Here is a 15,620-nt window from a genome sequence, read left to right as displayed (position 1 = left end):
CGTTAGATCTTAGGCTCCAAAACATGACTTTTTAAGGACATATGCACTCAAACCATAGTAGTTACCAACCCTCCAGAGTCAGAGTTAGCAAAGTTCAAGGAAACTTATGCCTTTATTGAGTTAATATATATATCTGTATACACACACATATATGTGTATATATAATATATACATATATATGTACATGTATATTATATGTACATATATATATATATATATACATATACACCTATGGTTTTAGTCACTGCTAGTTAGGTTTTTTATTATTTGTAGCCCAAAGTATTTCAACTGACACATTTAGTCTCCAGAATAACTGTGGAAGGGAGAGATCTTTTCTAAATATCTGATGCATTTAAATAACACACATGTACATGCATGCATGCATACACACACATCCCCCACTCACGCTCCCAAGGTAGAAGACCTACCTTCCTCAAAGAAGCAGAGAACTCAAGTTCTTCCTCCTCTCTTGACTCACTGAAATTTCTCATCACCCAATGCCATTGCTACCACTTCTGGAATCCATTCACCAGAGGCATAACTGAGGGGTTTTATAAGAAATGCGATGCTCGCATCTCAGATTCACCATCCGAAGTTATAAAATCCCTCCTTTATACCACTGGTTACTTGTGGTTTTTACATTGCTGAAACTTGCAGTTGGATGTTGGAACACATTTCTAAATAAACGTGATTATGTTATATACATCATTTTAATGCACAATTCTCACTTTATTTGTGCTAATGACTATTACTTGCTGCTTATTTTATGTCTGTCTTAGACTATGGAAATGATGTTAGACAAAAAGCAAATTCGAGTGATTTTCTTATTCAAGTTCAAAAATGGGTCATAAAGCAGCAGAGACTACTTGCAACACCAAGATCGCATTTGACACAGGAACTGCTAATGATGGTGCAGATGCAGCGGTGCTTCAACTATTTTGCAAAGGAGAAGAGAGCCTTGAAGATGAGGAGTGTAGTGTCAGGCCATCAGAAGTTGACAACGACCGACTGAGAGCAACCATCGAAGCTGATCCTCTTGCAACTATACGAGAAGTTGCCAAAGAACTCAACGCTGACCATTCTATGGTCATTTGACACTGAAAGCAAATTGGAAAGGTGAAAAAGCTCGATAAGTGAGTGCCTCATGAGCTGAGTGAAAATTTAGAAAATTGTCTTTTCCAAGTGTCGTCTTCTCTTATTCTACAAAACAAAGATGGACCATTTCTAGATTGGATTGTGACATGTGATAAAAAGTGGATTTTTTTTTTCTCCAGATGGAGTCTTGCTCTGTTGCCTAGGCTGGAGTGCAGTGGCACAATCTCAGCTCACTCTAACCTCTGCCTCCAGATTCAAGGGATTCTCCTGCCTCAGCCACCTGAGTAGCTAGGATTACAGGCGTGCACCACAGCATCCAGCTAATTTTTGTATTTTTAGTAGAGACAGGGTTTCACCATGTTGGCCAGGCTGGCGAACTCCTGACCTCACGTTATCTGCCTACCTTACGTGGCCTCCCAAAGTGCTGGGATTATAGGCGTGAGCCACCACACCTGGCCTAAAAGTGGATTTTATATGACAACCAGCTCAGTGGTTGGCCCGAGAAGAAGCTCCAAAGCACTTCCCAAAGTCAAACTTCCACCCAAAAAAGGCTGTGGTCACTGTATGGTGGTCTGCTGCCAGTCTGATCAACCACAACTTTCTGAATGCCAGTGAAACCATTACACCTGAGAAGTATACTCAGAAGACTGATGAGATGCATCAAAAGCTGCAATGCCTGCAGCCAGCATTGGTCAACAGAAATAGCCCAATTCTTCTCCGCAACAATGCCTGACCCGACCGCATGTCACACAACCAGTGCTTCAAAAGTTGAACAAATTGGGCTACGAAGTTTTGCCTCATCCACCTTTTTCATCTGACCTCTTGTCAACTACCTACCACTTCTTCAAGCGTCTTGACAACTTTTTGCAGGGAAAGATGCTTCTGTAACCAGCAGAATGCCGAAAATACTTTCCAAGAGTTCAACAAATCCTGAAGCACAGATTTTTACCCTACAGGAATAAATAAACTTATTTCTCATTGGCAAAAATGTATTGATTGTAATAGTTCCTATTTTGATTAATAAAGATGTCTTTGAATCTAGTTATAATGATTTAAAATTCACGGTCCAAAATCTCAGTTACTTTTGCACCAACCTTTGATACATTATGCTATCACAGCTGAGAAGAAGGTGACACTTGGAACGAGCTAGGCTTGAATGCCCTAGCATTTCTCAAGGTCTCTTTTATAGAATTTCTTGCTCTCTTCTGCTTCATCCTGCTAGATGAGAGTTGGGCTCTAAAATTTAGGCTGCCCAGATCTCCTCCTCCAACCCCCTGTCCTTATTCTCCTCCAAAATCCTATCAGTAGAGGAATTCTGGAAGATTATAGTAATAAGACACATGAGCATTTAGGAAAGACCGGCATATAAGAAGTTGGAATTGGCAGGGCATGGTGGTTCATCCCTGTAATCCTAGCACTTTGGGAGGCCAAGGCAGGTGGATCAGAGGTCAGGATTCAAGACCAGCCTGGCTGAGATGGTAAAACCGTGTCTCTACTAACAATACAAAAACTAGACGGGCATGGTGGCAGGCATCTGTAATCCCAGCTATTCGGGAGGCTGAGGCAGAGGAGAATTGCTTGAACCCGGGGGGCAGAGGTTGCAGTGAGCTGAGATCGCACCACTGCCCTCCAGCCTAGGCAAAAGAGTGAGACTCCATCTCAAAAAACAACCAACCAACAAAAAAAAAAAAAAAAAAAAAAAAAAAGCCTTGGAGCTTTTAGGCTAAGTTTATGGGATTTGTGTGCAAATCTGTCATTTCAGAGTGTTCTGGTCTGCTCTGGCTTCTGTTTCTTCAAATGTAAAATAAAAACAGTAGCATCCTCCCTAGAGATCTCTTAGGTTTAGGATAAGAATTAAATGGGATTATCGAAATGAGAGAAGATTTAAGACAGTGTTCTGGATGATGTACTCTGAAACTAGACTGCCTGGGATGAAATCATGGTTCTCTCTCTTGCCAACTGAGTGACCTTGAGCAAGTTACGGTACCTCTTGGTGCTTTAGATTCCACATCTGTAAAACGAGGATAAAATGATACCTGTTTCAAAGGCCTTTGGGCTTTAATGAATTAACACATGGAAAGTACTTGCCATGTAACCAACAAAAGTAAGTACAATACAACTATCATTATCATCATCATCATCAGTACATTTAAAGGAACTCTGAAATATGAGTGCGCTATATGAAAGCATAGCGGAGAATGATGAGATAGCATTCATCACCCCAAGTTAGAAATAAATATTAGTAAAACCAATACGATTTATGATTTGAAGGAATAGAGAAAAAAGCAGAGGCCAGGTGAGATGGCTCATGCCTCTAATCCTAGCACTTAGAGAGACCCAGGCAGGAGTATTACTTGAGCCCAGTTCAAGTTCAAGACCAGCCTGGGCAACATAATGGGACTCCATCTCTACAAAAAACAAAAAAGTTAGCTAGGCATGGTGACACATTCCTGTAGTCCCAGCTACTCTAGAGACTGAGGGGGTGGAAGCCCAGGAGATAGAGGCTGTTTGAGCATAGGAGGTATAGGCTGCAGTGAGCAATGATCGCACCACTGCACTCTAGCCTAGGTGACAAAATGAGACTTTGTCAAAAAAAAAAAAAAAAAAAGAAAAGAAAAAAATAAAAAAAAAGAGATAAGAAAACAAAAGGAAGGGCAGGGAAGGAAAAGGGAAACGGGATAAGACACAGTGAGAGGGAAGAGGGAAAGGGAGAGGAAAGCCCAGAGGGGAGGAAAGGTAAGAGGAGGGGCAGGGAGCTGAGAGGAAATACACGGCAAGTGAAACTACACAAAGTGTAAATAAAGACTAAGTGACAAGAACAGGAAGAAACTGCCCATTTTCTTTTCAGCAGGCATCACTGTAACTTAAGGGGGAACATTGTTCAAAGTGTACCATTTCCCGCAGAGTCCAATGCGGCTTACCCACAGTTTCATCAGTCGTGTTCAAGCTGAATTGAAAGCATAGGAGCCAGCCCTTCACCTGAGGGTACTACCATGTAGTGTTATTATTTCCATGACAAACAAAAGCTTTCCTAGGAAATGGAACAGAGAAAGTAACTGAATTGTCTGTAAAGTAGTGGGAAATTTAGGGTACCTAAGTATTCCACATTTGTGAGATTGTCCTATTTTGTTATTCCCACCCTAGTGGTGCCTAAAGGTCCTATTTTTGAACGGGGATCCAAAACCAATCATCAGAGTGTGCAGCTTGCATGCGAGGTCAAGATGCCTCATTTCCTGGTTCCCGGTACTCACTACATCAGGAACAAGAAAATTCATTCCCAAGACCAACACCTGAACTGTTCAGCACCCCTCCTCCCTCAGAAGGACCTATCTGTCATCTTTATTTGTTCCAAGGATTGCCATGCAACCCCCACCTTTCCTGGTTTTCCCTATTCCAGTGTAAATGCCCAGAAATATTTTGCATTTTAAAATATAAAATAATATATGAAAAAGACTAAGCAGAGTTCTTAAAGATATACTATATTATGGCACTTAATTACTCTTCATTTTCATTCTATTATACAAATTGGGTCTTTTAGATAGTCTCTAGCTAAACATTTCAACGAGACAGGGAAGTGCAATTTGAAGGTTTCTTGAGTTGGTTGGCTTTGGGCATGGCAGATGAGAAAAATCACCTGCAAGTGTATTATAATTTGATAAATCATTAATCACTTTATTTTTAAATAAAATAAGTTGCAGAATTAATTCATCAGAATCATACTCAGGAGTTCTGCTATCAGTTCGAATATAGAGGCTTATAAAAGATCATCATTCTAATAGCAACAAAAATATCAGAAAAACTAAACAAAAAAATCTTATTTGTTAAACCATTGAAGACTGCAGATTAAAAAAAATTCTAAATAAACTAAAATTCATGGAGGGAGAAGACCCTTCTTGAATGAGCAGATGGAAGACCATTTCAATTCATAGGGGAGTTGCTGAGTCTGGGGGAGAAGCAAGCCTGCTGCAGGTGGAGGGACTTTGTGTGAACAAGGAGAAAATAGCCAAGCTTTTAGGAGCGGTGCCTGGGCTGGCATGGTGGACGGGAAACTGAAAGAGCCCTAAACTCAGAGTTAGCCTTCCCCATCCCCCAACTCACTCCCAGAGAAATTTTATTCAAAAAGTAGAACAATCAGAAAGCCTGGAATAAGGTCCAGAACTCAGAGATTTCATAGCCTTGCGGTGCTTAGATCCCAAAGTCTTGCTGGAGGGAGGGGTCTGATCCCTCCCAAGTCATTTGATCCAGAAGTGAACTGAGAGGAACTCTACTGTTACTCCAGCCCCAGTTCTATTCAACTAGTTAGATTGATGAGCGCAGGCCCTAACAATCGCTGCCTCTCAGACAAAAGGGTGAGCCGTTTCCGCAGAAAATTATAATCTACTTCAGTCTCCACTGGTCTTTCATATATATGCTATGCCTGAAATAAAATTAAAAATAAAATTAAAAATAGTCTCTCAGACCACAGTGCAATCAAATTAGAACTCAGGGTTAAGAAACTCAGAACCGGGACTTTGAGAGAAGATGGCGCTATATGAGCAAGTCAGGATTGCAGCTCCCAGTGAAAGCACAGAGGGTGAGTGGACACCGCATTTCCAGACAGATCTTTATTGCCCACAGACCAGGAGATTCCCAGGTGTAGGAGCTCCACGGTCCACCAGCATGGCTGTTCCGGCCGGCACAGCTGTTTTGGCCGGCGCTGCAGCACAGCAGCATTCCATACAAAATACACTGGTCTGGTTGCCCTGTTAAACTGGCAATTTGAGATTTGGGAAGGCAGATTAGCACATTCATCTGATTAAATAGGACTTAAACAGTAAGCCAGGCCAGGAGATTCCCTGGCAGCGATGTTGTTTCAACCGGCACAGTGCGTCACTGCACAGGAAATCACACAGATCCCGGCATCCTTTCAGCAGGTGACTGGAACACCTGGGAGAGAGTCAACCACTCAACTTAAAAAAAAAAGGGCTCTGAGGCAGGGAGCCAGGTGATCTGGCTCGGCGGGTCCCACCCCCACAAAAAAAAACAAAACAGCAATTGGAAATGCTCGGGGTTGAGAGTTTCATGGCAAGCACAGCTGAACCCAGGAAGGTGCAGCTCGGTGAGGGAGGGGTGCCTGCCATTACCGAGGCACTCCACCACTATGGAGGTACTCTGCCATTGCCAAGGCAACCCACCATAACAGAGAGAGTCCGCCATTACAGAGGCGGGCCACCATCACCAGGGCAGTTCTAACCACACCCATATAAACAGGACTACAGGGAATTACACATGGCAGTAGGGCAGAGCCCAGAGCAGCTCAGCATAGCCTCAGCAGGCAGGCAGTGACTAGACTGCCTCCTGGCCGGGCAGGACAGTGCAATGGATACTCATAAATAAAGTCCTAACTCCCCAGGACAGAGCACCTGAGGAAAAAAAAGGGGCTTTATGAGTTCCATTGCAGCTGACTTAAATGTACCTGCCTAGCAGCCCTGAATGAACAACAGAGCTCACAGCTTGCACTTGAGCTCCTATAAAGTACAGACTGTCTCCTCAAGCAGCTCCCTGACCCACATATATCCAAAGAGTCACCTCACAAAGGACTGATCAGACTGACATTTGGCAGGCATTATTCTGGGACAAAGATAGCAGAAGAAGAAACTGATAGCAACCCTCACTGTTCCGCAGCTGCTACAGGTGTTCCCCAGGCAAGCAGGGCCTAGAGTGGACCTCAGCAGTCCTATAGCAGAGGGGCTAGACGGATAAAAGGAAAACTAAGAAACAGAAATACTTCATCATCAACAATCTGGACGTCCACTCAGAGACCCAATTGGAAAGTCAGCAACTACTCAGACGACAGGTGGATAAATCCACAAAGACAGGAGGAAACCAGCACAAAAAAAAGGAAAACACCCAAAACCAGAACACCTCGCCTCCTACAAGGGACCACAGTCCCTCACCAGCAAGGGAAAAAAGCTGGATGGAGAATGAGTGTGATGAAATGACAGAATCAGAATTCAGAAGGTGGGTAATGAGAAACTTCCATGAGCTAAAAGAACACGTTCTAACTCAATGCAAAGAAACGAAGTACCTTGAAAAAAGATTTGAAAAAATGATAACAAGAATAGACAACTTAGAGAGGAATATGAATGAATTGATGGAGCTGAAAAACACAACATGAGAACTTCGTGAAACATGCACAAGTCTCAACAGCCGAATTGACCAAGCAGAAGAAAGGCTCTCAGAGGTTGAAGATCAACTTGATGAAATAAAATGAGAAGGCAAGATTAGAGAAAAAAGCACAAAAAGGAATGAACAAAATCTCCAAGAAATGTGGGACTATGTGAAGAGACCTAATCTACATTTGATACGTGTACCTGAATGTGACAAAGAGAATGAATCCAAGCTGGAAAATACTCTTCAGGATATTATCCAGGAAAATTTCCCCAACCTAGAAAGGCAGGCCAATATTCAAGTCCAGGAAATATAGAGAACACCACAAAGATATTCCTCAAGAAGAGCAACCCCAAGGCACATAATCGTCAGATTCACCAGGGTTGAAATGAAGGAGAAAATGCTAAGGGCAGCCAGAGAGAAAGTTCGGGTCACCCACAAAGGGAAGCCCATCAGACTCACAGCAGATCTCTTGGCAGAAACCCTACAAGCCAGAAGAGAGTGGGGGCCAATATTCAACACCCTTAAAGAAAAGAACCTTCAGCCCAGAATTTCATATCCAGCCAAACTGAGCTTCATAAGTGAAGGAAAAATAAAATCCTTTGCCAACAAGTAAGTACTCAGAGATTTTGTCACCACCAGGCCTGCTTTACAAGAGCTCCTGAAAGAGGCACTACACATAGAAAGGAACAACCAGCACCAGCCATTCCAAAAGCATACCAAATGCCAAAGAGCATCAACAAAATGAAGAATCTGCATCAACTAATGGGCAAAACAGCCAGCTAGCATCAAAATGGCAGTATCAAATTAACACATAACAATATTATCCCTAAATGTAAATGGCCTAAACGCCCCAATCAAAACACACAGACTGGCAAATTAGATAAAAAGCCAAAACCCATCGGTGTGCTGTATTCAGAAAACTCATCTCACATGCAAGGATACACAAAGGCTCAAAATAAAGGGATGGAGGAAGATTTACCAAGCAAATGGAGAGCAAAAATGCAGGAGTTGCAATTCTCATCTCTGATAAAATAGACTTTAAAGCAACAAAGATCAAAAGAGACAAAGAAGGACATTACATAATGGTAAAAGGATCGATGCAAGAAGAAGAGCTAATGATCCTAAATATATATGGACCCAATACAGGAGCATCCAGATATATAAGGCAAGTTCTTAATGACTTACAAAGGAACTTAGACTCCCACACGATAATAGTGGGAGACTTTAACATTCCACTGTCAATATTAGACAGATCAACCAGACAGAAAATTAACAAGGATATCCAGGGCTTGAACTCAGACCTGGAACAAGCAACCTGATAGACATTTACAGAACTCTCCACCCCTAATCCACAGAATATACATTCTTCTCAGTGCCACATCACATGTACTCTAAAATTGACCACATAATTGGAAGTAAAGCACTCCTCAGCAAATGCAAAACAACTGAAATCATAATAAACAGTCTCTCAGACCATAGTGCAATCTAATTAGAACTCAGAATTCAGAAACTAACTCAGAACCGCACAGCTTCATGGAAACTGAGCAACTGGCTCTTGAATGTTGACTGGATAAACAATGAAATGAAGGCAGAAATAAAGAAGTTCTTTGAATCCAACGAGAAGAAAGACACAACATATCAGAATCTCTGGGACACATTTAAAGCAGTCTCTAGAGGAAAATATATAGCAATAAGTGCCCACATGAGAAGAGTGGAGAGACCCAAAATTGACACCCTATTATCAAAATTGAAAGAGCTAGAGGAGCAAGATCAAAAAAACTCAAAACCCAGCAGAAGACAAGAAATAACTAAGATCAGAGCTGAACTGAAGGAGATAGAGACACCAAAAACCCTTCAAAAAGTCAATAAATCCAAGAGCTGGTTTTTTGAAAAGATCAACAAAATAGACCACTAGCCAGATTGATAAAAAAGAAAAGAGAGAATAACCAAATAGATGCAATAAAAAACAGTAAAGGGGAAATCACCACAGATTCTACAGAAATTCAAACCATCATCAGAGAATATTACAAACAACTCTATGCACATAAACTAGTAAACCTGGAAGAAATGGATAAAGAAGCCGAAACTATGAATAGACCAAAAACAAGGTCTGAAGTTGAAGAAGTAATTAAGAGCCTACCACACACAAAAAAGCCCAGGTCCAGATGGGTTCACAGCCGAATTCTACCAGACACACAAAAAGGAACTGTTACCATTCCTTCTGAAACTATTACAAATAATTCAGAAAGAGGGAATCCTTCCCAAATCATTTTATGAGACCAACATCATCCTGATACCAAAACCCAGCAGAGACTCAACAAGAAAAGAAAACTTCAGGCCAATATCCATGATGAACATAGATGCAAAAATCTTCAATAAAATACTGGCAAGCCGACTGCGACAGCACATCAAAAAGCTTATCCACCATGATCAAGTAGGATTCATCCCAGGGATGCAAGGCTGGTTCAACATACGCAAGTCTATAAATGTAATTCACCACATAAACAGAACCAAAAACAAAAACCACGTGATTATCTCACTTGATGCAGAGAAGGCCTTTGACAAAATTCAACAGCCGTTTATGCTAAAAACCCTCAATAAACTCATTATTGTTGGAACATATCTCAAAATAATAAAAGCTATTTACAACAAACCAACAGCCAATATCATACTGAATTGGCAATAAAACTGGAAGCATTCCCTTTGAAATCTGGCACTAGACAAGGATGCCCTCTTTCACCACTCCTATTCAATATAGTACTGGAAGTTCTAGCCAGAGCAATCAGGCAAGAATAAGAAATAAAGGGTATTCAAACAGGAAAGGAGGAAGCAAAATTGTCTCTATTTGCAGACGACATGATAGTATATCTAGAAGACCCCATCACCTCAGCCCAAAATCTCCTGTAACTGGTAAGCAACTTCAGCAAAGTCTCAGGATATAAAATCAATGTGCAAAAATCACAGGCATTCCTATACACCAATAACAGACTTAAAGAGAGCCAAATCAAGAATGAACTGCCATTCACAATTGCAAAAAAGAGAATAAAATACCTAGGAATACAACTAACAAGGAATGTAAAGAACCTCTTCAAGGAGAACTACAAACCACTGCTCAACGAAATAAGAGAGGACACAAACAGATGGAGAAACATTCCATGTTCATGGTTAGGAAGAATCAATATCGTGAAAATGGCCATACTGCCCAAAGTAATTTACAGACTCAACGCTATCCCCATCAAGCTACCAATGCCCTTCTTCACAGAACTGGAAAAAACCACCTTAAACTTCATATGGAACCAAAAGAGAGCCCACATAGCCAAATCAATTCTAAGCAAAAAGAACATAGTGGGAGGCATCACACTACCGGACTTCAAACTATACTACAAGGCTACAGTAATCAAAACAGCATGGTACTGGTACCAAAACAGAGATATAGACCAATGGAACAGAACAGAGGCATTGGAGGCAACACAACATATCTACTATCATACAATCTTTGATAAACCTGACAAAAACAAGCAATGCGGAAAGGATTCCCTGTTGAATAAATGGTGTTGGGAAAACTGGCTAGCCATGTGCAGAAAGCAGAAACTGGACCCCTTCCTGACACCTTACATTAAAATTAACTCCAGATGGATTAAAGACTTAAACATAAGACCTGGCACCGTAAAAACCCTAGAAGAAAATCTAGGCAAAACCATTGAGGATATAGGAGTAGGTAAGGACTTCATGACCAAAAACACCAAAAGCATTGGCAGCAAAAGCCAAAATAGACAAATGGGACCTAATCAAACTCCACAGCTTCTGCACGGCAAAAGAAACAGTCATTAGAGTGAATCAGCAACCAACAGAATGGGAAAACATTTTTGCAGTTTACCCATCTGACAAAGGGCTGATATCCAGAATTTACAAAGAACTCAAACAGATTTACAAGAAAAAAACAAACAAGCCTATTCAAAAATGGGCAAAGGACATGAACAGACACTTTACAAAAGAAGACATATATGAGGCCAACAATCATATGAAAAAATGCTCATCATCACTGGTCATTAAAGAAATGCAAATTAAAACTACATTGAGATACCATCTCACACCAGTTAGAATGGTGATCATTAAAAAATCTGGAGACAACAGATGCTGGAGAGGATGTGGAGAAATAGGAACACTTTTACACTGTTGGTGGGAGTGTAAATTAGTTCAATCATTGTGGAAGATAGTGTGGCGATTCCTTAAGGACCTAGAAATAGAAATTCCATTTGACCCAGCAATCCCATTACTGGGTATATATCCAAAAGACTATAAATCATTCTACTATAAGGACACATGCACATGAATGTTCATTGCAGCACTGTTTACAATAGCAAAGACCTGGAACCAACCCAAATGCCCATTGATGATAGACTGGACTGGGAAAATGTGGCACATATAAACCATGGAATATTATGCAGTGATCAAAAACGATGAGTTCGTTTCCTTTGTAGGGACATGGATGAATCTGGAGAACATCATTCTCAGCAAACTGACACAAGAACAGAAAATGAAATACCGCATGTTCTCACTCATAGGCAGGTGATGAACAATGAGAACACATGGACACAGGGAGGGGAGCACTACACACTGGGGTCTATTGGGGGGAATAGGGGAGGGACAGTGTGGGGGGAGCTGGGAGGGATAGCATGGGGAGAAATGCCAGATATGGGTGTAGGGGAGTAAGGCAGCAAATCACACTGCCATGTGGGTACCTATGCAACTTACATGTTCTGCACATGTACCCCAAAATCTAAAATGCAATTAAAAAAAAAGAAAGAAACTCAGAACCGCAGAACTTTATGGAAACTGAACAACTGGCTCTTGAATGTTACAGGATAAACAATGAAATGAAGGCAGAAATAAAGATGTTCTTTGAAACCAACGAGAACAAAGACATAGCGTACCAGAATCTCTGGAATGCATTTAAAGCCGTGTCTACAGGAAAATTCATACCAATAAATGCCCACATGAAAAGCAAGGAGAGATCAAAAAGTGACATCCTACATCAAAATTGAGAGCTAGAGGAGTAAGATAAAGAAAAAACTCAAAATCTAGCAGAAGACAAGAAATAACTAAGATCAAAGCATAACTGAAAGAGATAAGAGGCACAAAAAACTCTTCAAAAAATCAATAAATCCAGGAGCTGGTTTGTTGAAAAAATCAACAAAATAGACCACTAGCCAGATTAATAAAAAAGAAAGGGAAGAAGAGTCAAATAGATGCAATAAAAACTGATAATGGATTGGGAGGGCAAGGCGAGTACATCATGAGGTCAAGAGATCAAGACCATCCTGGTCAACATGGTGAAACCCCGTCTTTACTAAAAATACAAAAAATTAGCTGGGCATGGTGGCACGTGCCTGTAATCCCAGCTACTTGGGAGGCTGAGGCAGGAGAATTGCCTGAACCCAGGAGGTGGAAGTTGTGGTGAGCTGAGATCGCACCATTGCACTCCAGCCTGGGTAACAAGAACAAAACTCTGTCTCAAAAAAAAAAAAAAAAAACCAAAAAACTGATAATGGAGATATCACCATGTATTCCACAGAAATGCAAACTATCATCAGAGATTACTACAAACAACTCTATGCACATAATCCAGTAAACCTGGAAGAAATGTATAAATTCCTGGACCCTTGCATCCTCCCAAGCCTAAACCAGGAAGAACTCAAAACACTGAATAGACCAATAACAAGAGCTAAAGTTGAGGCAGCAATTAATAGCCTACCACCCAAAAAAAGCCCAGGTCCAGATGGGTTCACAGCCAAATTCTACCAGACGTACAAAGAGAAGCTGGTACCACTCCTTCTGAAACTATTCCAAACAGTCCAAAAAGATGGAATCCTCCCCAAATCATTTTATGAGACCAACATCATCCTGATACCAAATCCTGGCAGAGACTCAACAAAAAAACAAAACTTCAGGCCAGTATTCGTGATGAACATAGAGCAAAAATCTTCAATAAAATATTGGCAAACCGATTGCAACAGCACATCAGAAAAGCTCATCCATCACAATCAAGTAGGGGGGTTTCTCATATGCAAGTCTATAAATATAATCCACCACATAAACAGAACCAAAGACAAAAACCACATGATTATCTCAATAGATGCACAGAAGGCCTTTGACAAAATTCAACAACTCTTTAGGCTAATAACTCTGAATAAACTAGGTATCGAAGGAACGTGTCTGAAAACAATAAAAGCTATTTTCGACAAACCCACAGCCAATATCATACTGAATGGGCAAAAACTGGAAGCATTCCCTTTGAAATCTGTCACTAGACAAGGATGCCCTCTCCCACCATTCCTACTCAATATAGTATTGGAAGTTCTAGCCAGAGCAATCAGGCAAGAAAAAGAAATAAAGGGTATTCAATTAGGAAAAGAGGAAGTCAAATAGTCTCTATTTGCAGATGACATGATTGTATATTTAGAAGACCCCATTGTCTCACCCCTAAATCTCCTTAAACTGACAAGCAACTTCAGCAAAGTCTCAGGATACAAAATCAATGTGCAGAAATCACAAGCATTTGTATACACCAATAAAAGACTTAAAGACAGCCAAATCAAGAACGAACTACCATTCACAATTGATACAAAGAGAATGAAATACCTATGAATACAACTAACGAAGAATGTAAAGGACCTCTTCTAGGAGAATACGAACTACTGCTCAAGGAAATAAGAGAGGACACAAACAGATGGAAAAACATTCCATGCTCATGGTTAGGAAGAATCAATATTGTAAAATTGGCCATACTGCCCAAAGTAATTTATAGATTCAATGCTATCCCCATCAAGCTACCTATGACCCTCTTTAGAGAACTGGAAAAAGCCACCTCAAACTTCATATGGAACCAAAAGAGAACCCACAAAGCCAAGGCAATACTAAGCAAAAAGAACAAAGCTGGACGCATCACATTACCTGACTTCAAACTATACTACAAGGCTACAGTAATCAAAACAACATGGTACTGGTACCAAAACAGAGGCATAGACCAATGGAACAGAACAGGGGCCTCAGAGGCAACACCACACATCTACAACCATCTTTGACAAATCTGACAGAAACAAGCAATGGGGAAAGGATTCCCTGTTTAATAAATGGTGTTGGGAAAACTGGCTAGCTATGAACAGAAAGCAGAAACTGGACCCCTTCCTGACACTGTACACTAAAATTAACTCCAGATGGATTAAAGACTTAATGGTAAGACCTCATACCATAACACCCTGGAAGAAAAACTAGGCAAAACCATTCAGGAAATAGGCATAGGCAAGGACTTCATGACTAAAACACCAAAAGCATTTGGCAACAAAAGCCAAAATAGACAAATGGGATCTAATTAAACTCCAGAACTTCTGTACAACAAATGAAACAATCATTAGGGTGAACCAGCAACGAACAGAATGGGAAAACATTTGTGCAATCTACTCATCGGACAAAGGGCTAATATCCAGAATCTACAAAGAACTCAAACAGATTTACAAGAAACAAACAAACAAACAAACCCATCCAAAAGTGGGCAAAGGACACGAACAGACACTTTTCAAAAGAAGACATATATGAAGCCAATAAACATGAAAAAATGCTCATCATCACTGGTCATTAGAGAAATGCAAATCAAAACCACATTGAGATACCGTCTCACACCAGTTAGAATGGCAGTCAGTAAAAAATCTGGAGACAACAGATGCTGGAGAGTATGTGGAGAAATAGGAACACTTTTATACTGTTGGTGGGAGTGTAAATTAGTTCAACCATTGTGGAAGACAGTGTGGCAATTCCTCAAGGACCTAGAAATAGAAATTCCATTTGACCAAGCAATCCCTTTACTGGGTATATATCCAAAGGATTATAAATTGTTCTATTATAAAGATGCATGCACACGTATGTTCATTGCAGCACTGTTTACAATAGCAAATACTTGGAACCAACCCAAATGCCAATTGATGATAGACTGGACAAGGAAAATGTGGTACATATACACCATGGAATACTATGTAGCCATAAAAAATGATGAGTTAGTGTCCTTTGTAGGGACATGGATGAATCTGGAAACCATCATTCTCAGCAAACTGACACAAGAACAAAAAAATCAAACACTGCATGTTCTCACTCATATGTGGGTGTTGAACAATGAGAACACATGGACACAGGGAGGGGAGCATCACACATTGGGGTCTGTTGTGGGGGAATAGGGGAGGGACATTGGGGGGTAGGGAGGTTGGGGAGGGAGAACATGAGGAGAAATGCTAGATAGAGGTGATGGGAGGATGGAGGCAGCAATCCACTTTGCCGTGTATGTATCTATGCAACAATCCTGCATGTTTTGCACATGTACC

General features: G+C 40.8%; 1 long non-coding RNA gene across 1 annotated transcript in view; it reads right to left on the bottom strand.

The window, feature by feature from the left end:
* Window positions 1-240: 240 nt before the first annotated feature.
* Window positions 241-15,620, bottom strand: part of LOC103788949 (uncharacterized) — a 196,391-nt gene continuing 181,011 nt past the window's right edge. Inside the window, exon 18 of the long non-coding RNA XR_013532452.1 lies at window positions 241-4,126. This is a non-coding gene — a long non-coding RNA (uncharacterized LOC103788949). The remainder of the gene's footprint in view (window positions 4,127-15,620) is intronic.

This window comes from Callithrix jacchus, chromosome 2, assembly GCF_049354715.1.
Source record: "Callithrix jacchus isolate 240 chromosome 2, calJac240_pri, whole genome shotgun sequence".
NCBI lineage: Eukaryota > Metazoa > Chordata > Mammalia > Primates > Cebidae > Callithrix > Callithrix jacchus.
The sequence above is the reverse complement of the archived record's forward strand: the minus strand, read 5'-3'. Positions and strand labels throughout refer to the sequence as shown.